General features: G+C 41.0%; 1 protein-coding gene across 3 annotated transcripts in view; it reads left to right on the top strand.

The window, feature by feature from the left end:
- MYOT (myotilin) overlaps positions 1-27,937 on the top strand; it is a 607,534-nt gene that overhangs the window by 66,028 nt on the left and 513,569 nt on the right. The gene's annotated exons all lie outside the window — the stretch shown is intronic.

The raw sequence follows: 27,937 nt of genomic DNA, 5'->3' as shown, positions 1-27,937 counted from the left end.
AAACGTGATCCTAACTATAAGGTGCCTGTTACCTTTGTTATTTTCAGTGAATATAAGTATGTTTATATATATATATATATATATATATATATATATATACACACACACATATATAATCCAAAGCCGATGAAGCAATATCCACCAAAACGACTGCACTGATCCCTCAGCTGTCTCGTAAGGACAAAAGAGATGTTCGTAAGTGGAGTTTCACCAATTTTATTCCATTAGATTAATTCACAGTTTCCTGCACAAAATGTCAGAATGTAAATGCGTTTCGGCAAACGCCTTCTACATGACAAACTTGGCCGTAGAAAAAACGGCATCCTATATACATAGTTAGTACACCATCATTTGTTTCCATGCTGTACTTGTGCAAACTACTGGTGCGGCCATCTTTTAACATGCAAATACTATTAATTACTTTGAAACAATTGTGAATAAACCTGCATTTGCAGGGCAAGACAATGTCTCAGCTTTAAATAACACATGTTGTTATTTACATTTTCGACAAAATGAGATGACTGATCATTATAGCCGCCTTAATTTGTTATAATGAATGTCAGCGATAAACAGGACCAGAGGATATAGAGTTGCAGTCAGCTTCAATTAGTTTAAATTGCAATCCAACTCAATAACCGAAGCCCCCAACACAACATGTCTTCATTAACTTAATGCATTATATATTAGATATATTTAAAGATTCTTGTTATATATTATTGTATTTTTATGTTTTTATATTTTTAATAAATCATAACAATCTATGTTAAATAAATAGATTTTAAATATACATACAAATCATTCCTAAATATAGTTATTACACTATTTTAAATACTTACAAATATTATCAAATATAAATATTGGAATTTTAAAAGCTAATAAGAACATTAAACTGTTGATGGTTATTCACACAATGCCTAAAAATATCATTATCAATAACAAAATTAGACATTCATCATCAGTTGAGTCACTAATGTAAAAAATGTGTAAGAAATGTAAAAAATGTAAACGGGCACAATCAATTTCTCAAAATATAATCAGAAGATCCTAAAATGTCAAATACTATAGGTATTATGTTAAATCGCCTGATCATGTGATGAATTTTACTGAGAATTGGAACCTTCTATGGACATATTATATCTGTTGTATCCCAAGTATAGCCCTCAACATTCATGATGTCTAATTGTTCTAACATGTAAAAAGTAATATTAAATAATGAAACAAACTATGCTAATGTTCCTTCTTTCATTCAAAGTTAATGTATATGCAGAAAATCAAACCACAACAGCCGCTAGCTAAAGTGCAAAGTGCTACCCTTAAAATCCACTTCTATAGAAATATTGTAAATGTGATATATGGAAAACAATGATGGAAAATGTATCTCCTCACCTTCTGCCTTAATTGTGCATAGTGAAGAAAAATTCAAAGAATCAAAATCAAAACCAATTGGAGAAATATACTGTTCTTAGATTCGCATGGCAATCTAAATCCTACAAATCACCACTTGTGATTGGCAAATCTAAATGTTCTACTCTCTGCAAAATCTGATAAATGCTGACTACTCCATGATTCAATAGCATTCGCCACTGTTATAGTTAATGTGCATTTCCCATATTATCTCATAAATGAACCTGTAGTTCAGCATCAAGATTATGCCCCCATGGCGATTCAGAACCAAGTAATAAAGTCATCTTAGATTCCATTTGTCTAAGTTCAGATGTTCTGTCACCCACCCTAGGATTGCTTTTGATGAATTTGATGCCATAAAATGTTAGTGTGCTATAATCCCCATTATGTATATCCCAGAAATGTTTGGCCAAGGGATATGTTCTATCATGATTTTTAATGGCTCTAAAATGTTGTAGAAACCTGATTTTCAACTTATGAATGGTACTGCCAATATATTTTTTGTGACAACCACATTCGACAACATAAACCACATATTCTGTGTCGCAAGTTATGTGATCCTTGATGTCACAATGGCGTCCATCAAATGTTTGATAATGTTGCATATTTTGGGCATATTTACATGCCTTACAATGGCCACATTTCCAAAACCCCAGACTCTTCTTACTCAACCATGTTATATTGTCTTTTGAGGTAAAGAAACTCCTGGTCAGATGGTCTCCCAATGAGCGGGCCTTCCGATAGGTTATAGAGGGATGTTGGCCAATTACATCCATGATATTTTTGTCATTCTGTAAAATGTGCCAATTTTTTTGTAATATGGTTTTCAATGAGCCATGTTGTTGATTGTATTCCAAAAATATTCTAGGGGGTGATGATTTAGTTTCATTACTGCTCGGAGCATTTTTAAAAAGTAACTCTTCTCTGTTCTTCTTTTTAACCCTGTTCTGTGCATCCACCAAAACTTTTATGGGGTATCCTCTATTTAAGAATCTTTCAGTCATGATCTTGATTTCTATATCATATCTGCTCTCATCAGAACATATTCTACAAGCCCGTAGAAATAGACTGTATGGTATGCTCCATTTTAGAGTCGGGGGATGTCCACTATTGGCATGCAGAATAGAATTGCACGCCGTGGGTTTGCGATAAATGGTGGTCTCTAGACGATCAATTTTAACTTCAAGTAGAACATCAAAAAATTCAATGATCTTTCTACTGTAGCTGGTTTCTAAATGGATATTGAACTCATTATCATTCAATTTGTTTATATAATCCAAGAGTGATTGGTCAGAGCCATCCCAGATAATGAAAAGATCGTCAATGTATCGCACCCATAGTACAACTTTGTCCATGTAACTATCATCGTCATCGGACCTAGCCACCTCTTTCTCCCACCATCCCATATATAAATTAGCATACGTGGGAGCAAAGGACGCACTCGTAGCAGTCCCTTGTTTCTGCAAAAAACAATCATTATCAAATAGGAACAGGTTATGGGTCAGACAAAATTGTAACATAGACAAGAGCATTTCTGTATGTTCAAACAGTTCAATAGGCCGTGTTCTTAAAAAATATCTACAGGCTTGTATCCCATACTAATGCTTGAAGGAAGTATACAGAGAGGTCACATCCATGGTGACCATTAGATAGTCTTTTTGCCAAGGAATGTTGTGTATCTTGGCTAAGAAATCATTAGTATCACATAAGTAAGAGGATAGTTCAGTAACAAAAGTGCACAGAAACAGGTCTAAGTATCTTGATGTGTTCTCTAATAAAGACTGGTTCATACTAACTATAGGTCTGCCAGGGGGACACGATTTATTTTTGTGGATTTTAGGCAGAAAGTAGATGCACAGAATTTTTGGATGTTCAATTTTAAGATAGAAGTATTCCTCATAATCAATTAGTTGTTTACTGTGCCATTCTGAGAGCATCTCATGATAAATTCCTTGATATTGACTGATGGGATTGATCTGTAGCTTGTCGTAATGATCCCTATTCGACAATTGTTGATACGCTTCCTTTGTGTAATCTTGTATGTCCATGATGACAATATTCCCGCCCTTATCTGAGGGCCTAATAACAACGGACCTGTTCAATTTTAACGCATTCAGATCTTTCCAGTCTTGTAGAGTGAAGTTTGATCTATTTGTATTGTTAGATGTAGTCTTCATGCGAAATTTATCAATGTCCCCAATTGTCAGCTCATGAAATATGTCAATTAGATTTCCACTAGGTAATTGCGGATTAAATTTGCTTGACGATTTCAAACGACTGCTACTATTATGGTCCGTAGTAAAGCCCATCTTATTCAGCATCTTGATGTTAGTATTGGTGTCATCATTATACGAGTATCCATATACATCACTTTCTCTGGCTAGATCATTGATGGCAACCAATCCCCTACTATCTGCAATGCTGAAACCTAAAGATGGAGCCCCACTGTTCACACTAGAAGCAGAAGAGATTTTATTCTTATTAGAAAAATGCTTAATGAGTTGTAATTTGCGAACAAACTTATAAAGTTCAATACGTGTGCTGACATAATCCCATTGGACATGAGGACAAAAACTGAGTCCCAAATCAAGGATAAGTATTTGATTGTCCGTTAATGTAAGTTTAGAGATATTGACAATAGTGCTTGGGTGATTGGAACAGCTAAGAGGATGAGCATTCAATTTTATACCTTGTATTGATTGCCTCTTCCTCTTCCCCCGCCTCGTCTTCCTCCTCCTCGGCCACGTTTCTGATTTGGGCCAATAGGTGTGTATATACATATATATATATATACATATATATATATATATATATATATATATATATATATATATGTATATATATATATATATATACATATATATATATGTGTGTGTGTGTATCTCAATTGTGTATCTTAACACTGTTTGTATAATACCTGCCTCTATCCCATTTTAGCCTAATCTGTTATACATATGTATTTTGTTTACAGTGTTTTTGTGCTAAACGTTTTATTATTCCAGATTTTTTCCTGATTTACTTTTCACAGTTGCATCTTTCTTTGAGGTTCATACTGACTGTGACCATTTATCATCACAGCAAGTGGCTGGTATTGCACAATACTGTCTGTGGCCTTCGAGCCTTATTCCTGCTGGGGAACCTGTCCATCACTTAACACTTCTAGATTGTACCACAAAGAAATAAAAATGTTGAATTGAAAATACATTAATAACGATTTCTGAAGTCAATAATGGTGACAGGACAAAATCTGAAAAGGCAAGACACACAACAGTAAATGTAGTAACTTAACATTATCTCTCAGATGCCCCTTAGCCAGGTACGTCTGAGTTGGGTAATTTAAATGTCCTATTTTGAAAGTCACCTGGAAATTAGAACAATTTCTTTAAAACAAAATGTCAGGCTTTTAAAAGAAATTCTCAAAAACTTTGATAGGTAGGTTTATTGGCTGGATTGTTTTGGTAAATAATGATGCTGTCCCTTCTTTTTTTGTTTTAGAATTGTTATTGTCTGTGTGTCCTCAAAATATCTGCATAATATTTAATTTTCTAATGTATATTTTCATAGTATATAAGGCACCCAGACTTTCCACACCCTTAAAAATAAGGGTGTCTTAATTGTTCTCAATTTTAATAAGGATCTCGTTTGATTAAGAATCTAATGCTTCTCATGTATATTGAATAAATCACTTCTAATACAGAACACCTTTTAAAGATCAATATACAAACAATTCCTTGAAATTGTTTGCTTTTTATGTATTTTAACAATTGACATTTTATTTTCAAAAGTCACACATTTGCACACTATTGTTTGCAAAAGAAAACGTCCAGTATAATACTATTTTAAATATCTGTTGAGTTTCATTCACTGAATAAAGTGCTACCTCACCGATGCTGCCATTGTCTGTGAAATAAAATATTTTTTCCAGTGTTGCTATGAAAAATAGTGGATATAGTTAAGAGCTTTCTACTTCCTACGAATTAATTATTTCAAATCAGTATGCTCACAATGTCCATATACTTTTGGCAAGATTTATCAATGGTCAGCTATAGCAGCAACATTCTTTTTTGATGTACTTCCACCTAGTCTTTTATTTTCTGATTTGTTAGAAGTAGTTATTACTCACTGTCATATATTGTTTTACTATCCTCATTTGAATCACTTTCATCTAGTTGATCATTCCTCATATTTAAACACTTGGGTAAAGAAGTTGTCATACATCCGCTACTTAATCTTCAGCATTCTTCGAAATCCGTTCTCTTATTGATATGCCCAACCAAAATTTATGAAAATACAATTGTCCATTCATATTATTTTATTTCTGTATTGAGTGAAAGTGACCATATTACCTGAGGGTACTGATTAAGGTTGTAGTATATGCCAAGATTTGAGCTTCTTTTGAACATACTGATTTTTTAAACTGATTATTCATTTTTAATGGTCTCAACTTTTTTCAGAATGTTTGGTGAAACCGTGCAACCAAACTGCTATGTGATGGTTTTGACTGGGATGTTTGGAAAAAATATCATCATTAGACATTTTTGTAAGCTTTGTTACTTGTTGCCAGGCTTCCAAGTATAACTTCCTGGAAAAACTATTACCCTGAGGTATGATGAATACTAGAAGCTTTTGAATTAAATATGCTTTAAGGAAAGATTATTATTACATTTTGGGTGAAGAAGCAATCTGAAAATGTTTAACTTTGTCTTGAATTTTATTACCAGATTGTGAATTTCTCCTTTTGGGATCATTGATACTCACTTTACCCTCTTTAAATATTTGCAGTTGCTTCTGCATTTGTGAATTTGTATATTTATTTGCATTCTCCTATGGCTGTGCTTAGATATGATTGTTTCCTTACAGCCTTTGGTAAAACTTTAGTTTTTTCATATGTATTTGACTTGGTAACATTTGTGTTTTTTTAATAGATACAAATTATTCCCTGCCCCCTTCACTTATCTAGAAGGGGGGACTTGCGGGCATATAAAAGAAAAGAAAAAAATGCTTCTCCAAGTGCATGTTTTAACCATGTTTTATAAAGTAAATGCCACTGTATTTAGAAACGCACACAAGGGAGGTGAACACATTATCCAAGGTGCCATTAATCAAAGGTGACATTCTAGCTCCTGACAAATCTGATACTAACATAACCTCTGCCTTAGATTACATTATCATGTTTTTCTCTTCCTTTACAATCACATGGGAAATGAATCTTGCGTTTAGATTGTTAAAAGACAAGACAGCCTCTTTTGAGTATTTTGTTCTGAAAAATTGTCCCATTGGTCAATGACCTCCTTATATACATTCTCAGTTTTGATATTTTTAATTGTATTTGCCTGTTGTTTCTGCATTCCACCCCATAACTTAAGAAACAACATTTAACTTTACACAGGTTAATGCAGAACCCTATATGTTTTCTTCACATTGCAGTGATCCCCATCTAGAGATTGACCATTGCTGTCAAATTATATGTAAATAGTAATATATTGAAGGCTCAAGGTAGGAGGTTAACATTTGATCTGAAACAATCATAGTGGAGGAGATAAAATGATGTTCTAAAAAGAAAACCTAAATCCATTTGAATTTTTGGAGATTGTCCATATATTTCTGTAAAAACTGAAATAAGTGATTAGGATGTAAGTGAAACATTCTTAAATTGTGAATATATTGTGAGTATCAGGTCACCTCATTTGATTGAGTTAATATTATAACATTAATTGGCTAACTCAATAGAAAGAATCTGGAAGATTAAACCCCCTATAAGAATGTAACTATATTTTAACAATTCGAAAACCAAGTATTTATACTTAACACTATAAGTTAAGCACATATGAAATAATGTGTATTTCTTTGTATGACTGTGCTGTAACACAGACTTTGACTCTGCTAACATGTATTTTCTGAAATAAAGTATTATATTTTAAAAACTGCTTCTCATTTGATTGATCTGATAAGATTGCTATTTTTAGAAAGATTAGTGCAAGTACAAATGGCACAAAGGAGAGATTTAAGTCACAGGGGCAGTCAGTATTGTACAAAAGTGTGTGATGTATCTTCCATATACTTTCTATACAAATCCTGTTGGAAAGTTTCAAAATTTCAAATTTGCTAAATGTTATCATTGTAAAATTGGCATTTGAATCCATGTTTATAATTGAAAAAAGTCTGCACATTTTAGTTATTAGACTAAATGTTGGTGGTACACCTAATCCACAAAATCTTTTGTTGGGGAGAAAACTATAATATCTACATTGACCGTGATTTTGACTGCAAACCTAAAAATTGGACAGTATGTAAAATTGAGTAAAACCTTTTCATACATTGTCATTTGGATAAGTTCACAATTTAGAAGAACATATAATTCCATAGGTGTAACTTTGATTATGTGCATTATAACAAAAACATGTAAGTGACTCCAGCAGTTGCATTAAGAGTACAATATCAACCTGTTCTTTAACTTTAGTGTTGCTGACAGGCTGGATGCTTTGAATTCCACTTGAATATGTGTTCCCAAAGTTGGTAAACCAAATGTACAAGTGGAAATTTATGTAGGTGGCATTGTTCTGTTTGATTTAACTTGTTGTGAATTGCAGCATATAATATTCTTGTGATTTCCTATCCTCACTTGCAATGAACTATTTAGCAAAAAAATTAGAGTTGGTGCATCTACCATGAAGGCACGTTGGAAGGGGGTTGTTATTACTATAGTGTTTTGTTGGATGCACTTCATCGAGGGATCACATGTAACTCTAAATTCTAATACAGATCTCAAATAACAGAAATCAAACGAAATCAACTGCAAGTTTAGTCTATGAATGGCCTATGTCAATGAAGCTATAATTTTGGAGCTCTGGGGCTCAATTTGTGTAAACCTTCATTACAGCCACCTCAAAAAAAGTGCTGTCATTTTTAATATGGTACATTGACTTTGTTGTGGATGGTCTGTAAGTTCCAGTCATTGACAAATAAGAAATATGTGAGAAGAAATTGCAGAGTATATGACCTTCCAGTACCAATTCAAGTAGTAAGTTTTATGATTTTAGGGTGCTTAGCTGTAAATTCCTGAAACAAAAAAGCTCAGTCAGATTTGTTTATTGTCCTTTGAAATTGAAGCATATAATTTGTTGCTTAAGAGAAATGTTTTTGAAAAGGGAAGTAAGTGCTTTTAAAGAAGCAGTCTAGTTGTTGGCACGTCAATTAAAATGTATTCTTTATAGATGGCAATACATGTTGGGACCTGGTGGAGAATAGAAAAGTTACATTGACTACATTAATTGTGCAAATAGAGTAGGTTCTGCCAGGCACCAAAAAGTGCAATTGCTGCACACTTTCCTGATTCTGGAAGTGGAATATATTCCATATCTAAAAGAATAAAGGAATCATTTTTAAAACTTTCAGTCATTTGAGATGAGAGTTGTTCCATCTGTCAGCCTTAGGGTGATCTACCCCAAAACCTTTTGCCTTCACCCCTATTGTTTTTGCTAACCTCTTCTTTGGTGACCTTAGGACTTTGTGTACTTTACCACTTCTAACCAGTATTAACTTGCTTTCTCACCTAAACATGGTAGAATTGGATGATACCCAACTGGCATATTTAATTTATTTGTAAGGTCCTAGTAACATGATACTACATGTACCCAAAGCCTGTAAATTAAACGCTACTAGTGGACATGCAGCACTTATTGTGCTACCCACTTAAGAAGCCCTTCTAAACATGTACCAGGCCTGCCATTAAAGGCTGTGTGTGCAGTTTTAAACTGAGATTTTGAATGGCAAAATAAACCTTTTGCCAGACTCCAATCTTTCTTTTTTATACATATGTCATCTCTAATGTTTGCCCTGAACATATTGAAAAAGTTGGACATGTTCTAAATTTTACATGTCCTGGTAGTGAAAAACTCCTTTGTTTTTCAAGATTGCAAGGCAAACCTCTCCCACAGAATAACATTGGGTTACTTTCTTACATTTAATAATTGATACCCTTCAATTGGGAGCAGGTAGACAGGTCAAGATTGGTATCTAAAACATTTAATTAAAACTCTTCTTTAATGGTAAATTTAGAGTTTCTAGTCAGAACTCTGAAAATGCCACCTTTAGAAAGATGGCATTTTGTCGGTCCAACCATTTGGTATCTGCTGCCTGTATCCTGGGTCACATGGCTATGTGTAGTGGGCAGTTGGTCTTTGTGGATTTCTCGCAGTGAGACAAAGGGAAGCTAGGTGTTGGCTGGATGGGCCACCCTGAGTTAACAAGGTGGAGGAGCTGTCACCTCCACACTGGCATATCACAAAGGCCCTGCCTGAGCACTCTCACAAAGGGGTTGACACTAGTTTATTGTGATCCTAGGTAATCTGGGGCCAGAACATATGGTAATATATTCCAAGCACCTCTTGGCGGTGGAAATCTCTAGAAATTTCTCTTACTTAAAAGGCAGTACCAGGTATAAATATTGGATCTCAGACCTCAACTTTTCAGTACAGATCTGGACCTTTAGAAGAATCAGAAGAAGGTCTGATGTGCTCCTCTGCTGAAAGAAAGACTGCTATTCTGCGGCCCTGCTGTGTTGCCCTCCTGCCTTCTTGCCTGCATGAAGGTCTGGACTAGAATGAGTCCAAGGGCTTGTTGACTGGCCTCCTGATCAAAACCCTCAGTGACAGAACAGGATTCCTCCATTTTCTACCCACTACCTGGGCTCTGCCAGGTGGTACCACTCTAGTCTTGGACCCTTGGAAGTGGACCTGAAGGTGCTCTGCTAGCCACAACCATAGTCCCAGCAGACCTGGCACATCAGAGCTGCAGCGTGACACAACAATGACTAGAAAACCTGCATTAACCCCTTCGCTGCCAGGCCTTTTCCCCCTCCTGTGCCAGGTCTTTTTTTGCCTATTTGGAATAGTTCTCGCTTAGGCACTCATAACTTTTTGTCCACATAAGCTACCCACGCCAAATTTGCGTCCTTTTTTTCCAACATCCTAGGGATTCTAGAGGTACCCAGACTTTGTGGGTTCCCCTGAAGGAGGCCAAGAAATTAGCCAAAATACAGTGAATTTTTATTTTATTCTTTTTTAAATGGGAAAAAGGGGCTGCAGGAGAAGGCTCATGGTTTTTTCCCTCAAAATGGCATCAACAAAGGGTTTGCGGTGTTAAAATCACCAGCTTCCCAGCTTTCAGGAACAGGCAGACTTGAATCAGAAAACCTAATTTTTCCACACAATATTGGCATTTTACTGGGACATACCCCATTTTTATGATTTTTTGTGCTTTCAACCTCCTTCCAGTCATTGACAGAAATGGGCATACAACCAATGCTGGATCCCAGAAACCTAAACATTTCTGAAAAGTAGACAAAATTCTGAATTTAGCAAGGGGTAATTTGCGTAGATCCTACAAGGGTTTCCTACAGAACATAACAACTGAAAAAAATAAATATTGAAATTGAGGTAAAAAACAGCAAATGTTCTCTACGTTTTACTCTGTAACTTTTTCTTGAAATGTCAGATTTTTTAATGCAATCTACCGTTACGTCTGCTGGACTCTTCTAGGTGCGGGGATATACAGTATATGGCTTGTAGGTTCATCAAGAACCCTAGGTACGCAGAGCCAATAAATGAGCTGCACTCTGCAGTGGGTTTTCATTCTATTCCGGGTATACAGCAATTCATTTGCTGAAATATAAAGAGTGAAAAATAGCTATCAAGAAAACCTTTGTATTTCCAAAATGGGCACAGGATAAGGTGTTGAGGAGCAGTGGTTATTTGCACATCTCTGAATTCCGGGGTGCCCATACTAGCATGTGAATTACAGGGCATTTCTCAAATAGACGTCTTTTTTACACACTCTCATATTTGGAAGGAAAAAATGTAGAGAAAGACAAGGGGCAATAACACTTGTTTTGCTATTCTATGTTCCTCCAAGTCTCCCTATAAAAATGATACCTCACTTGTGTGGATAGGCCTAGCGCCCTCGACAGGAAATGCCACAACACACAACGTGGACACATCCCATTTTTTGACAGAAAACAGAGGTGTTTTTTGCAAAGTGCCTACCTGTAGATTTTGGCCTCTAGCTCAGCTGGCACCTAGGGAAACCTACCAAACCTGTGCATTTTTGAAAACTAGAGACCTAGGAGAATTAAAGACGGGGTGACTTGTGGGGCTCTGACCAGGTTCTGTTACCCAGAATCCTTTGCAAACCTCAAAATATGGCTAAAAAAACACATTTTCCTCACATTTCGATGACAGAAAGTTCTGGAATCTGAGAGGAGCCACAAATGTCCTTCCACCCAGCGTTCCCCCAAGTCTCCCAATAAAAATGATAGCTCACTTGTGTGGGTAGGCCTAGTGCCCGCAACAGAAAAAGGCCACAAACTTGTAGAGATTATGGGGATACCACAGTGAGTTGATAAGCATATATTCTTCTTTTATACACCTTTAGGCTGACTCTGCTTTGGGGTCCCACACAAGTGAGGTGTAATTTTACTTGGAACATACCCCATTTTTACGATTTTTGTGCTTTCAGCCTCCTTCCAGTCAGTGACAGAAATGGGTGTGAAACCAATGCTGGATCCCAGAAACCTAAACATTTCTGAAAAGTAGACAAAATTCTTCTGAATTCAGCAAGGGGTAAATTGTGTAGATCCTACAAGGGTTTCCTACAGAAAATAACAAATGGAATTTTTATTTATTGAAATTGAGGTATAAAAAAACAGCAATTTTTCTCTACGTTTTACTTTGTAACTTTTTCCTGCAATGTCATATTTTTTAAAGCAATATACCATTACGGCTGCTTGACTCTTCTGGTTGCGGGGATATGTAGGGCTTGTAGGTTAATCAAGAACCCTAGGTACCCAGAGCCAAATAATGAGCTGCACCCTGCAGTGGGTTTTCATTCTATACCGGGTATACAGCAATTCATTTGCTGAAATATAAAGAGTGAAAAATAGCTATCAAGAAAACCTTTGTATTTCCAAAATGGGCACAAGATGAGGTGTTGAGGAGCAGTGGTTATTTGCACATCTCTGAATTCTGGGCTGCCCATACTAGCATGTGAATTACAGGGCATTTCTCAAATAGACGTCTTTTTTACACACTCTCTTATATTTGGAAGGAAAAAATGTAGAGAAAGACAAGGGGCAATAACACTTGTTTTGATATTCTATGTTCCCCCAAGTCTCCCGATAAAAATGATACCTCACTTGTGTGGGTAGGCCTAGCGCCCGCAACAGGAAATGCCACAAAACACAACGTCGACACATCCCATTTTTTGACAGAAAACAGAGGTGTTTTTTGCAAAGTGACTACCTGTAGATTTTGGCCTCTAGCTCAGCCGGCACCTAGGGAAACCTACCAAACCTGTGCATTTTTTAAAACTAGAGACCTAGGGGAATCCAAGATGGGGTGACTTGTGGGGCACTGACCAGGTTCTGTTACCCAGAATCCTTTGCAAACCTCAAAATTTGGCTAAAAAAACAAGTTTTCCTCACATTTCGGTGACAGAAAGTTCTGGAATCTGAGACGAGCCACAAATTTCCCTCCAACCAGCGTTCCCCCAAGTCTCCCGATAAAAATGATACCTCACTTGTGTGGGTGGGCCAGGTGCCTGCAACAAAAAAAGGCCACAAACTTGTAGAGATTATTGGGATAGCACAGCGAGTTGATAAGCACATATTCTTCTTTTATTTATCTTTAGGCTGACTCTGCTTTGGGGACCCACAAAAGCGAGGTGTCATTTTACTTGGGAGACTGAGGGGAACGCTGGGGAGTAGGAATTTCGTGCTGGAGCAGTGATCGTACAAACGAAAGTCAGGAAAATATGCCTTTTTAAGCAAATTTTGAGGTTTGCAGAGGAGTCTGGGTAAGAAAATGTTGGGGGATCCACGCAAGCCCCACCTCCCTGGACTCCTTGGGGTGTCTAGTTTTAAAAAATATCTGGGTTTGGTATGTTGCCCTAGATGAAGGCCGCACCCAGGACCAAAAACATAGGTGCCCCGTCCCCCCCAAACACAGGTAGTTTTGTAATATATCATTGTGATGTGCCAAACACTAAAATTGTGAAAAGAAACGCACTTAGGTTATGTGAAAAAGACCCCTCACCCACCAACCACGTTGGTAGCATGCTTCATCATCGGGGTCCCACCTGAGACACATAGCGTGTCACAAGTGTGCTGTGACACCTGATTACAGCGGAGCAGGTTTTGTCATTTTTACCACACATACTGGTTGGATTTGGCACAAGGGTGAGTGATGGTTCAGTAGATCAAATTTTATTAACAAGACATTTCACAAAAGTGAAATGAACTGGTAATAACTGAAAGGCCAAAAAACTGAACCAATGACTCACAGTTCGTGAGCTGTAAAGCCACGGCAAGGCACCAACCTCTTTACATTCCATTCACACACCTTTCATACATGACATGCACAAGACCATTGACGCTGCCAGACACGGGCCCAGCACATTACAACACTTGCATCGACAAACAGCAGCAGTCAAGGGCCCATCACTTTCATACGCCCACATGCCTGATACAGCAATCACACCAGTTGATAAGTGTGTGGACTGGCATTTGGCTGTCACCGCTAGCCAAGTGCCACCCCACCCATACCGCCAGCCAAGCGCCACCCCACGCACACCGCCAGCCAATCGCCACCCCCGCACACCGCCAGCCAAGCGCCACCCCACGCACACCGCCAGCCAAGCGCCACCCCACACACACTGCCAGCCAAGCGCCACCCCAAGCACACCGCCAGCCAAGCGCCACCCCACGCACACCGCCATCATTTTTTTTTGTTTATAAACAACAAAGAAACCACTAACTAATTATAAAATAAGCACAAAACTACAAACACAAAATCTCTAACTAAATACATGACAGTAATGACAATGCCAACTGTGAAACTGAACATATGAAAATATAAAACAGGCACTTTACGCTCACAGTATTTCCCAAAAGTTTTTCCTAATGTGGTAACTGCTAAAACAGCCGGGCACACACGGCCCAGGCTTTGAAGGGCATTCGGGGCAGTACATCCGGCTCTCCCTCCGGATTGCTCTCCGGGCACATACTCTACATTTCTTTGTGGGCAAGTCTTTTTTGGGAGTGGGAGGAATGTGATCTGGAAAGTGGCGATCTTTCAATTTAGCCACTTCCTCCACCACTTCTACTCTAGGAACTCTTGCCCGGTCCACCACAATAAGGCTCTCTATCACTGACTCCTGAAATTTAACAAATGTCATCCTTGACTCAGGTGAGCAATCCTTGAACACAATAAAAGCATTAAAAGTTGCCAAATGAAATAAATGTAGGGCCAACTTTTTGTACCACATGTAAGACTTACGAAGAGCAGTGTAAGGTTCCAACCTCTGATCTACTCTATCAACACCACACATGTGCCTATTGTAGTCCAAAATGCACGCAGGTTTGCGTACTTCCGCAACCTGACCCCACACAGTAACAGGGGAAGTACTTTCATCATGGATGGTAGATAGCATGTACACATCCCTCATGTCTGAAAATTTCAGAGCTAGGAGCTCATTATTCCGCAAGGCTCTGCACTGTCCCCTCTCAAGTTTTTTACAAGCAAGCTCCCTTGGATAGCCTTTCCGGTTAGAACGGATTGTGCCACAAGCAACAGTGTCCACTCTAAACAACTCCTTGAACAACTGCACTCCAGTGTAGAAATTATCTACGTACAAACGTGACCTTTGTTAAACAGTCGTCTACCAAGTTCCCACACAATTTATTCGCTAACTCCAAAAGTGGCCGGACAACCAGGAGGGTCAATACTGGAAACCCTACCAGTGTAGACCCGGAAATTATACACATATCCTGTACTGCTTTCTGACACAGTCGTAATATGCGAGTTTGCACCGCCAGCCTGTTGGCGGTGCAACCTTCAGGTTGTAATGAGGGCCTATGTGACTATGAGCAAGAATCACATGCATATATTACCTGCTACTGTCGAGGAATGTACTGAGAAAAAAAAATCCTATTGAAAAAGATGTTTTAAAGGCTAATATTTAACACAGTAAGGATTATCTTAGGCACCGCTTCAGTGGTCTCCAAATCACGGATCTGTGCCAAGCTACTAGATACTTCGGAGAAGTTTCCATTAAACTTCTTTAGAGTCAAACTTTCCTTCATTTTTGTACATAATGAAGTATGTTGTTATTTTTACGTTTTTTATCTAGCTTTTGACATTATGGAGCAACTGGACTACCATTTTAGAATCTTGATAGATTTTAAAATTGATATTTATTTTTTTATTTTATGCCTATTTAAAGTGCATTTTATGTAAGATTTATACTTAATACATTATTTACTTAGATGCCATTCATGGTTTTCAGAAAAAAACCACTACAATTGTTTATACATTTTGAGAGATTTAAATATATCAAACATCCCAAGGACATGCTCCATTTTTAGAAAAACACTACAAATAAATTGCACTATGGCCTTGATACTTCTTTAAGCCTCTTAATTTTTTGCCTTATAGCATATTAAAGCTGTTGGTGCTGGGTGAAGACCGGTCTGCTGCCCTAATAATAAACATGAAGTAATGGTTATACAAGCAAAGACTTCTAAATGTGCCATCCCTGTATGACCTAGCTCATAGGATGTCAGCTAAGTGGATGGGAAAAGATACAGTAAACAGTGCAGTAATTGATTATCCTAGGAACCTCTTTGTGAAAATGAAGAGTAGGTCAGTATATGATCCATCACCAAAACAGGACTTCAAAAATGTTCTCAATTTGCAACTTCTATTTATCAAAGATGTTCCTCATTGAATACTTTTTCTTTTTTTTTAATCTGTTTATTGTATTTATGACATAAACAAAAACGCATCAATTTAAGCAATACAACTGAGATACTTAAAAGAGATAGAAGCAGAATAGGAAATGAGAGATGATAGTAGGGGTGTGAAGTTTATAGTTTGCTTGGTGAATGATCTCGGGTCTAATGTTTGGTGGTCCGGTGGAGGGAGCAGGGCAACCAAGGAAGGGGCACGCATAAGAGGCGAGCAGGATATAAGTTATTAATTTCAAGAAGGGTGTATTTGTCATGGGAGGAGTGTACCACCGTGGGTGTTGCTTCGCAGCGGTTCATCTGGGACTTGTGTTTGTATACTTATTGTCTACGTTCAAGTTAAGGTTCATAGCTGAGTGGTTGCGCGTGCGATATGTGTAGGTTGTAATGTCTTGGGTGAATATTATTCCAGCAGTCTAGGGAGGTCGTGTATCATCTTTTTCCTGTAGTTGATCTGCGAAGGAATCCCATATGTCAGCGCCCTTGATTACCACCCCTATGTCGCGCAATGTTGGTAGTACCTGTATTTCTGTGTTGGCCCATCGCTGTAAGTCAGTTATCCAGTGGCGGGAGTCTGGGGCGCTAGGTGATTTCCACTGCGTGGCGATGAGTCGTTTGAGGATAACAAATGCAAGATCTGCGCATCTATGTTTTTGTTTATCTTTGCTACGTCTATGCCGGATGCCCAATAGGCAGGACTCAGGGGTGGGTGCTAGAGGTATTCCCAGCCATGTCGCAGTTTGTTGTGTGATGTCTTGCCATACGCGGAGTAGTGGTGGGCAGTTCCAAGTCATATGTAAGAAATCAGCTTTCGTGTTGTCACATCTTGGGCAGTCAGGGCTGGCTTGAGGGTACATGCGGTGGATGCGGTTATATCTGAAACGGGCATTGCGCGATACCTTGCGCGTGGTTGTGAGAGCCATGGACCATGTTTGTGTTATAAGGGGTGTGTGTAGTGCTTTTTCCCATTTATTCTTGGCTTGTAACTGTACTTCTTCTGGATTGGCCCGTAGTGTGTTGTGGATCCATGAAATTCGTGTTTGTATGCCAGTGTCTAAGAGCAATTTGTGTAGAATAGGTGCCCCCAAGTGTTACGTATTAAAGATTGCAGTGCACCGTACATATTGAAACCGCCCTGTCCCAGAGTATACATCGTCGCAAGTGCTTCATAGGAGATAAATTGGCCCTCTGCGAATAATTCTCCCACTATTTGGAGACCTTTAGTGGCCCAATCAATAAGGCACGCACGGCCATGTGGTTTGTGTATACCTGGAATGGCGAGTAATGGGATCTTGGGCGAGTATGGTGGTTTTCCAGACCCCCTGTTCACGTAGCGCTGCCACACACGGTCAGCCAATTTTATCAGAATATTACCGTGGCGCGGAAGGGCCACGCATCCTATAAGCCATTCCAGTGTGTTTAAACTACCCAGTTGTACGCCCACAGTGTGGCTTTCAGGATGAGTGGGGTCTTGTAGCCAAATTAGGATCCAGTGCAGCTGAGCTGCTGCCTCATTTAATACTTAATACAAATGTACAGCTAGGTCTCCCAGATATTCTTTACATACTATACTTAATTTAGTAATTTCTAAATGTGCACACTTTGGTTTAGCTTGACAGACACACCAGACAGAAGGACCAATAAAAAGAAACATCATGCACGCATGCAGGTGAACCGCTGTAAACACCAAGACTGTCTTCTCTCCACTTCAGTACTGGCCGTTTCTTCGGTTATATCTCAATTTCTGTGACCACCAAAGACAGCATTTATGCAAATTGAAATTAAAAACCTATGGAATATCATAATAAGCACACTAACGAGTCTAGCGATCAAGGAAATATGCATTCTGTTCTCAATTTCATATCCTTAGCTTGGGTTTTCCCAACACTTATTTTACTTTGGCTCTAATGTTCCTAAATTATTTCATGTTTTTGTTTACATAAGTAAGGAGTAAAGGCAGTATAGGAAAAATAAACTTATAATGGAAACTGCAGTAAATAAAAATCATATTCTCTTAAATAAATGCATGTTGGTGAAATAGACGCTGGGCAATTATACTCCGTTCTTGATGGTGTGATTCAGGAAATACATTAAAAATAACTGCTCTATCTGCCACCACTTACCTAAAATGTTATGTTTCTAAGATGGTACATTTGCATGCCACTTCTTAAAGAGTGGCTGTATCCAGATATTTTTAATGAAGCATAAGCAAATACCACCATCACCCAGTACGTGTTGAAAATAAAAACAGATTAAAATTAAAAGGTTGGTAAAATCTGACAAGATCTCAGACCAGTTCTGCCTACCACCAAAACACGCCACCGGATGCTCTGAAGATCCTAAGCAGACTTGCCTTTTTCATTAGCAGAACCATATTAATGTTAATTATTTTCGTTCTTAATATAAAGATGTACTTTCAGCACACAGCACTTTATGTATTGTATGGGGTATGTAGCTGCCTGTTGACCCTTGTTTTTTGTAAAATATAGTTCACAAGGTTTGAGTGCCTATTGCTTAAGGTTAACACTGACCACCTGCACACAAGTGAAAACATTATTGCAGGTACGATGTATTACGTTTTTAAATAAGGCTCTATTTTCTTAATATTTGTTTAGTCTCATCGTTGTAGAATATTTTTTTTACTCTTTAATATAAGGAAATGAGTATGTGATTAAGATGGTGTGGCGATTTATCTAAATGGACATTGTATCAAAATATCATAATAAGGTACTAAAAAGATTAGATATTTTCACTATGATTGCAATGGACTATTTTACATGTGCACTTGTGTTGTGGATATCAGTCGAATGTACCTAACAGGCTCTCTAATCGTTTACAGAAAAAGAGTTTTGTTTTTTTGTTAAAAACTGTTATATTCCACATGTGTATGAGTAACATTCAAGCATACTGTTAAAGTATGATAAGCCAAAAGAGTATTTATTCATTGTCCTTGCAGTAGTACAACGTGTTTTTGATGTTTGGGGTCGTTGATCTTAAAGGGGCCCTAACTGATGGTGTTGAACACTTTAGTGTTTACTTTTAGCGATTAGACCTTTTCCTATTTTAGTTGATTGGAGTCTTTAGATGATGTGATAATATGAAAACACTATTTCTACAATGCATATATAGTTGGTGATGTTATTTTGTATATTATAATGTTAGGCTGAGAAAATTCTGATTGACATTCCATCAGATGAACAAAACACATGTTAACATAATTTGCCTCGTAGAATTGAAAACCATTGAATATTAACTACATGGAGACTAGCATCATTGAAGGATGATACAACAGGTTAATCAAGAATAACAGACTGGAAGGAATGGACATTGTAAAATTCTAGGTGTACAACTTGATTTGTGATAGGTATTCTGGTTCACCTTTATGAATCGCCGGGCATCTACTGGAAACACGCCTCTTATGTACAAGTCACATCCTGTGAATATATTAATAGATACTTCTGTATTCAAGGAGTACTCTTTGTGCGTTCTAAGCAGTTAAGTTTCCCATGATTTTTGCATGAACACTGGGAAAATTATATGGTATGCAGTTTATAGTAATAACCAAGTATTCTTTTAAAACCACAAAGTTTCACAGGATTTCAGGTTATTCCATTTCTAAAAGGTCAATTATACTAACCTTTAAAGCAGGTGATCGTTTAAAAAGTCCCTTCAATCCAAATTCTTTTTTGATTCTTGTGGATTTGCTTTCTTTAAGGTCAATTCTAAAGTATTATTAGTTCTAACTCAAAAAAAAGATTTTATTTGTGATTGGAAGGACCAATAAATATTCTGTTTTTTATATAATTCCCAAACATTTGGGTAATTCACGGGTTAGTGGGTAGGCTGTGAAACCACTTGGGCAATGGATGTCCTGATTCCATTAGTCTGGCTGCAGTCGACCTGCCAAATTGAGAATTTACCACCTGGTTGGCAGAGCAGTTTTGCCAAAGTGTCCCCACAGACAAGGCAGGAACACTTTTAGCAACAAATCTTTAAGCAGGCCGCAGTGACATGGTCAGCAATGCTCTTAGTTTCTCGGAAATAAGCCGCCAGAGCAGCTTTTATTTTTGAGGAAAAACAAATAGAAAGTCCCTGATGCACAATGAATTTTCTCCCTCTGTGTTCAATTAAACCCTAAAATACTCATAGTATTTGTATTTATCAATTTGTCTTGTGTAAGAAAGTACAAGGCAATGACTACCTCTGTTTGCGGATGTGCAACACTGAAGCTTGCTGTCCAGAATTATTTGCATATATCATGTTTCTTTTTGATTCCTGCAATCATTGCATCTCATTCTATATAGCTAACTCTTGAAAAGATTTGTTAGGGATCGGTTCACAGTTTGCAATCACAAAATTTGGTTATAAACATCCCAAAATATTTTAGCAGGCGTTTTGTAATCTTTATTTTCTTACGATGAATTCTTATTTTCTCACAAGAAATTAAGCAAAACTGTTGCACTTCCTCTTATTACAAATTTGTAAGAACATCCCAGGCATGTCAAATATTTTACCCTCAATTTAAAAGAAAATATGTTAGCAGTTAGAAGTTCTGAAACATTTTGCAATCTCCATAGTGTTACTGGAAAAACAAGAAAATGTGAATTTACAAGGGCATATATTTTAAATAAACAGACTACATTATGTTCATTTATCTTCAAATGATGCTGCATAGCTTAATGTGTAATGTGAAGCTCCCAGGTTTACACCGATGTCAGGATTCCTTGATTCATGTGTGAGTGGATGCTCCAGGCCAGGATTTTCCTTTGCATTCTGCAACTGTAAAGTCTGGTTTCATAACGGGGTAAACGAGATTATAAATCTCAGATTGCGACGAAAAGCACTGTTGCAAGCAGTCGCAGAAGATTAAAGCATCATCTGGGGCTATCTGGTCGCGCCAGACCAGGGTAAATTTACAAGTTCAGGCCAACTGCGATGGAGCGTTATCTGGCTACAGGGACCAACCTATTCCAGCTGAATCAGTACCTTGAATGTAGGGTTTGGTTGAAGAACTAATGCGAGGAGCAGAGGAGATGATGCAAAGGTGATGCTTCTGTTCTGATCCGCGCAGTCCATGGATGCGTCATTTACGAGCCGTGAATGTTGATTTCTGTGCCATGATGCAGCATTAAACTCTTTTTGATGAAGGCTATGCATGGTCATTGAGCCCCACAGTCTGGCAATGCAAAGGTGAGGAGCTGAGGATGATGCATCAATACTGAACCTCACAATTGGCAATGCGAAGTCCTTTCCTCAACAGCAGCAGCGATGCCTCTGCATCAATGAGAGATGCAGCGGTTCCGATCAGCGCAGTGACAGAGATGCATGGATTTTCTTAGAACACAGCTGCAGAACCCACTTCCAAGGGCCCAGGTCTGGATTGGCACCACGTGGCAGGGTAGAACTCAGATCTGGCAGAGTTCAGAGCTGTAACATAGATGAGTGAAGTCTTTCATGTACCTGAGACTTCAGAACAGGAGGGAAGCCAACAAGCCCTTGGGGTCACTTGGTTCTGGGGATGAAGAGATGCAGGTCCAGTCCTTCTCGTTCCCAGGAAAGAAGGGCAGCAGGACAGGCACAGCAAAGCAGGAGTCCATCAAAGTCTTGCAGAGTTCCAGCAGAGTCGCAGTCCTTGCAGCAGCACAGCCGTCCCTTTTCCTTGTTCCTCAGGTCCTGAAGTGCACTGATTTGGTAGGGTCGGAATTCCAGTTCTTATACCCATTGGTGTCTTTGAAGAGGGGGAGACTTCAGAGAGAGGCGTCGAAGTGCACACAGGTCCTCCCTTTCCTGTCCTGGCTCCAGACACTACAGGGGTTTATGTAGCTCTTTGTGTGGGGATAGGCACAACCCTATTCAGGTGCAAGTGTCAGGTCTTACCTCCTATTTAGCACAGGAAGGCCCATTAACCTGGTAATGGGCTAGCAGAATTTGAAGGGCACACTTCAGCTGCCTTGGTTTATGACTTTCTAGGGGGAGTGCACAAAGCCCTGCTGTCACCAAACTTCGATGTGTATTGGAGTCAGGCAGCAGGCACACTGGGCTTAGGAGCAGAAACAAATCCAACATAACCATTAAAGAGGATTTATTATTACAAGTCCATAGGTACTAAGCATAACAGTCCTACTCCTTCTCAATCAGGAATAAAGGTATTAAGAAATCCCCAATGTTATCCTGTGAGAGGGGTAGGGGGCATGGCTAAGCAACGAATGGCGTAGGCAGCAGGGCGCCAGAGCTCCAGGACCTGCGGCTGCATCGGAACACCCACTCCCCATCCTGAAAGGGGTACCACTCGGGGGTCCCCTTCTAGGCCCGTGAGACTTCAAGGGGCTCTGTAATTAGAAATTCTGAAGCCGGAAACTCTCTGAACCTGGGATCTGCGACTGTGAGAAGCGGCCTACCTAAGATGGCGGCCGCCCGTCCAAGCAGCTGCCTCCAATGACAAGGGGGGGGACAAAGGCCGCGCTGGAGACTTGCAAAAAGCATATCGAGGGGCCTGCCCGCAGCCCCAGCCATAGAAGAGGAATGGTGGCAGTTGGTACCTGAAGGATAGGGACCGCTGAGTCCTCGTGGGACCGCCAGACATTGAGGCCTCGCAAAACCGGCAAAGGGACCGCGTGGGCTGTGGGACGATCGGAGGCAACACTCCGACGACAGCGTCCCACATGCCCGGAACCCAGAGGTGAGAGCGGCGCACCCGGCCCTAGCGGTATGAGGAGGCCCTGCTGCTGCAGAGTGGGCATACGGGAGCAGAAAGGAGCAACGGTGGGGGCTGCTGGCACGAACTGCCTAGCGGTAGCCACTAGCGGCCCGGAGGACAGTGATGCTGAGAGGAGAGCAGCATGCTTTCACTGGAGGCGCTACATGCTTGCATCAGTGCGGGCCAGCGCCGCACGAAGAAGCACTTTGTTGATAGTGACCGAGGGCCTGGGGCGGAGAAGGCCCAGGTTGCAAGATATACCGTGACACGAATCTTGGAAGTAGTTCCTGACAGTGGAACAGTGGAGGGAGAGGGGAACACCCTGGGTGGGCCCTTGGCCACAGCTTAGAGACACGAGGCTGCATTCCTTAACATCATAGGATCCCAGGAGGCCCACTGAGAGGCCTGGCCTTTCCAGACGGGCAGGACCACCTTGCAGAGAAACAGGGTGCTACTGTGAAGCCCCCGAACAGCTTTCTTTAAGCAAGCCTGTCAGCTAGGGAAGATGAAGCCAGAAGCACGACCAGTGGCACCGGAGGTCTTTTGGAAAGAAGTGCCCTGCAGAGAGGAGAGGGGTGAAGCCGTAAGAGACTCAGGACCGTGTATCCACCAGCTCCCCCAGTGGGGAGACGCCCCTGTGAGTCCCGTGTTCACCGCGGAGGAGAGGAACAAGAGTGAAGTCAGTGGCCTAGTAGACTATCATCCACAAATAACTCAGAGCGCTGATGGATTGCGTCAGCACGGCGGGGGGCCACACACAGCTAACCCAGGAGATCCAAGAAGCACCAGATTTTAAGGTCAGCCGGACTACAACCGTAAGCCACAGCACAGAGGTCTCCCACAGGGCGCAGGCACACAGCATAGAAGGGGGACCCACGAATGGTCGGGGGAAACGCCTAGGAACAGGAGCCTGCCATCCATATAGCACCAAATGGGGAAAGCTATCAAGAAGAGAGATGGAGACTCTGGACACCCTTGTGGCCACGGCCTGCCAATGATACAGCAGAACAAATAGCATATCCCATAGCGGCGATGACAACACCCGTGCCCCTGTGCCAACGTTACAGGATGTACTTCAGGCCATAGCAGCCTCACGAACAGCACTGACACCCTGAGAATAGATTTGGGCCTCCTTCCAGATGACTACTGGCACTTAGCGGAGAGAGTGACCACGACAGAACGCGAAATATCAGCAGCAACCCCTGCCTTTGCTCGAGCAGATGGAAGTTTGACTGCTGTTGAAGCCCACTTAAAAACACTACAAAACAGAGCGGAAGATGCAGAGAAGGTTGAAAACAGCAAAATATCGATATTCCCTGACTTCTCTCGAGAAGTCCAATGCCAGAGAGCAGCTTTTACTACTGTGGAACAAAAACGCAGGGAACTAGAGATCCCATACTCCATGCAGTTTCCAACACGGCTCTGGGTGGTCACCCAGGCAGGAGTGGAATTTTTTAGCAAACCACAGGAAGCGTGCTCCTGGCTGGACCTCCTGCCTAGCTTAGGCCCAAATGGTCCTTCCCAGTGCCAAAAGAGGAAACGCCACCCTAGATCCTGTAGGAGACAGCCATCGTCCAGAATTGACTCGCCCACAGCAGAAGAAGCACAGGAGGAACGGCAGAGGGTGGTAGCAGCGGTCGCATCACTGGGTGGGTCGTCATGGAGCATGATGTCACTGAGTCGACAGATATGCAAGGAACAGATGGACTCCAACAGGGAGGCCACGGCTTCGACCCGCTCTAGCGTGGTTTTGCCAGTGGTCACCCCAGGAACTGCAGATGAACTCATATAGAAGAACAGTTGAGCACTGCAGTTGCACTCATTTAAAAACCTCAGATACTCGATCCCCAGCTGGCCCCTGCCTGGCGATATGAAGATTGATACACCCTGCCCCCACACTATCTGCAATGACGCTCTTACTACACAAATTTGAATTATCCCTACATTGCAGACAAGAGGACGAGGGTCGAGATGGGAGCTGGGGGCACCCCGAGCACCCTGCTGCATGACACCAGAACTAACATCCCCTCACACAACGTAGCCTGAATGATAGAGGGCATGGGTATGTTTAACTTTTGGTTCTTTGACTGTTTGGGCAATAGCATCACACTTATTGCCCTGGGGAAGGGGATTTGGTTACAGAACAGATTATTTTGTGTTGCCTAGATATGTCATATATTCGCATTGTTGTGAGAAGGGTTCCCTTCTGGCGGGACTGGGGCCTCAAAGTTGGCCAATGTGCTTTCCGCTATACCTCTAATTGATACCACACAGAAAATCAAGGTCCTCACATGGAATGTTAGAGGGATACCAGCCATGGCTAAAAGACACAAGGTATTTTCATACCTTACTAGGCAGGGAATCCAAATAGCCATGCTGCAAGAGACACACCTAGATGCCGTTGAGGGCCGTGCTCTTCAAAGACAGTGGAGAGGCCAGGTATACTATATTACTCATTCGGCCTATGCCCGAGGGACTTTATTATGGATTAAACATGGGGTACCATACCAACACAAGGCGACTGTCATAGACCCATTGAGACGCTATACTATAGTTATTGGAAAGTTAGATGGGAGAGAGATAATACTTGGCAGCATGTACGGTCCCTATACCGACCAAGCGTGATTCCTGACATTCCTGTCTGAACATTTGGCTGCACACTTAACGGGACCTGTATTGTTGGGGGGGAGAAGTGTAACGCACTTGCCAGAAGGACTGGGGCCTGGTAGACTCTTGGTGAATTCAACACCCAGAGCATAGAGAATACTCATTTTACTCACCAATGTATGATCTACATTTAAGGTTGGACACATTCCTGTTCACCAGACTTACACCAGCTGGCACTACTGACCGAGTATCAAACCTGAAAGCCGTCAGACCATAATCTATTACTAATTGAGCTTGGGTGCTCCTGGACCCGTGCACCGATCCCCACGTGGCAACTCCAAAACACACCATTGGCATGGCGATAGATGCTTACTTTGAGGTCAATGAAGGCTCGACAAACTCAAACCTGACAGAATGGGATGTGTTTAATGTAGTGATTAGTGAGAACTGCATCCGCAGGAGAAAGCTAGATGATGCTACATGAGATAGAGAAAGCTGAACAAGAGCTGCGCACACTTGAGGAGAAGCGCCCGAATGACCCACACCTACAGACAGCAGACCTCACAGCGCAAACAACTACTGCAATGGCAGTCGAAAGGCTGTGCTGTTATGACTATAAAGCTTATATAGCGCATGCGCACTCGGAAGGGGATCGTACAGACTCCTTACAGGCATGGGTATAAGGCGAATCCAGCACATAGGATTTGTAATTGAATTAACCCATCCTGCAGGGCACAGTATACATACCCAGACTGCAATCAGTTGCAAATTTTATAATTATTATGCTGATCTCTACACAAGTAAAGTTCGATCAACTGAGGCCGAGATCCAAAATTTCACATCTCACACTCATAACAATCTCTGAACAAGAGGCGACAGAGCTGGGAGCAGCAATTACACTAGAGGAAGTGAAAGCTGCCATCGCAAGTATGGTACAAAATAAAACCTCGGGTCCAGATGGGCTCCCAGTAGAATTTTATTTGACATACATAACTAAACTAGGCCCGAGACTGGTTGCGTTGTATGAAGAAGCTAAGGAATGTCTTACTCTCCATGCATCAGCTCGGGAAGCCCTGATTATTCCTCTGTTGAAACCAAGGAAACCGCCCACGAACGTAGCCTCATACCGCTCCCTGTCGATGCTGTCCATGGACTATAAAATACTGAGCAAAATTCTAGCAATGCGCCTCCTGCGGAATATGCCGCACCTGCTCCACATAGACCAGGCTGGGTTCATCCCAGTGCGCCAAACAACAATAAACATACAGTGCCTTTTTTCCCTTCAGTGATGCTTATGATAAGCAAAAGGCAATGATTTTCACAATTGACTTCAAAAAAGCCTTCAATAGCCTGGAATGGGAATATCTTCATGAGATGCTTCGCAAATTTGGTCTGGGAGACCAGTTCATTGCATGGACATGATTGCTCTATGTGGACCAGACGGCCAGGGTTCGCACAAGAACCATTCTATTGGAGTGCTATCAAGTGGAGAGGGGGACCAGACAAGGCTGCCCCCTCTCCCCATTGCTTTTTGCTCTGGCTGTCGAACCGCTGGCCTGTATTGCCAGGGTGGGGAGCGCCTACGGGGGCATAACAGTGGTTGGGCAAACTCACCACATTGCTCTATGTGCAGATGATCTTCTTCTCTTCTTAAGGGATGCAGGAGGTGCTCTACATGGGGCTTGCAACATGTTAGAGCGGTTTGGTGCTATATCTGGGCTCAGAGGGAATTGGCAAAAATCCAGTTTATTTCCTGTGCTGGAGGGAAGCGCATCTCCCCCAGACCTTGAGGGCTTACAGTGGGAACTGCGATGCCTGCCTTGCTTAGGAGTTCAAGTCTACCATAACATCCTAGACCTGCTAGAAGGAAACATAGAACGCACTCTGCGAGGACTTCATAGTAATCTGACTTCCTGGGTGACCTTACCACTATCCCTGGCGGAACGAGTGGCACTCTTAAAAATGATAGCTCTACCCCGCTTGTTGTACTTTTTTGCCACTCTCCCGCTATGGATCCCAAATGCCTTCTTCAAAGAACTGAACTCCATGGTCATAGGCTTTCTGTGTGGGATGGGCAGGTGGAGATTGTCACTTCCAGTACTACAGAGACCACTCGAAGAGGGAAGAACGGCTGTCCCCGACTTTGAAGCATACTGTTTAGCGGGCCAGTTACAATGGTTGACCAGATGGCTAGCCAGCTGGACACTGTCCGACCGGGAGATTACCCCTTTTACCCCAGACCTTCAGTCGCTGACCGGGGATGTCCTCCGCCTGGGCCCCCACCTGCCTCCAGCACCAATGAGTTGAAAGTGATACACAAATGCTGGTTGCAACATCTCCGCAGATCGCAGTGTATCGCACCCTATGCACCTGAAATACCACTGAAATGTCTGCTAGTATTACAACATGGGGGGGAGTTTGGAGGAGAA

This window comes from Pleurodeles waltl, chromosome 7 (genome assembly GCF_031143425.1).
Source record: "Pleurodeles waltl isolate 20211129_DDA chromosome 7, aPleWal1.hap1.20221129, whole genome shotgun sequence".
Classification (NCBI taxonomy): Eukaryota; Metazoa; Chordata; class Amphibia; order Caudata; family Salamandridae; genus Pleurodeles; species Pleurodeles waltl.
This window is presented reverse-complemented; position numbering and strand designations above follow the sequence as displayed.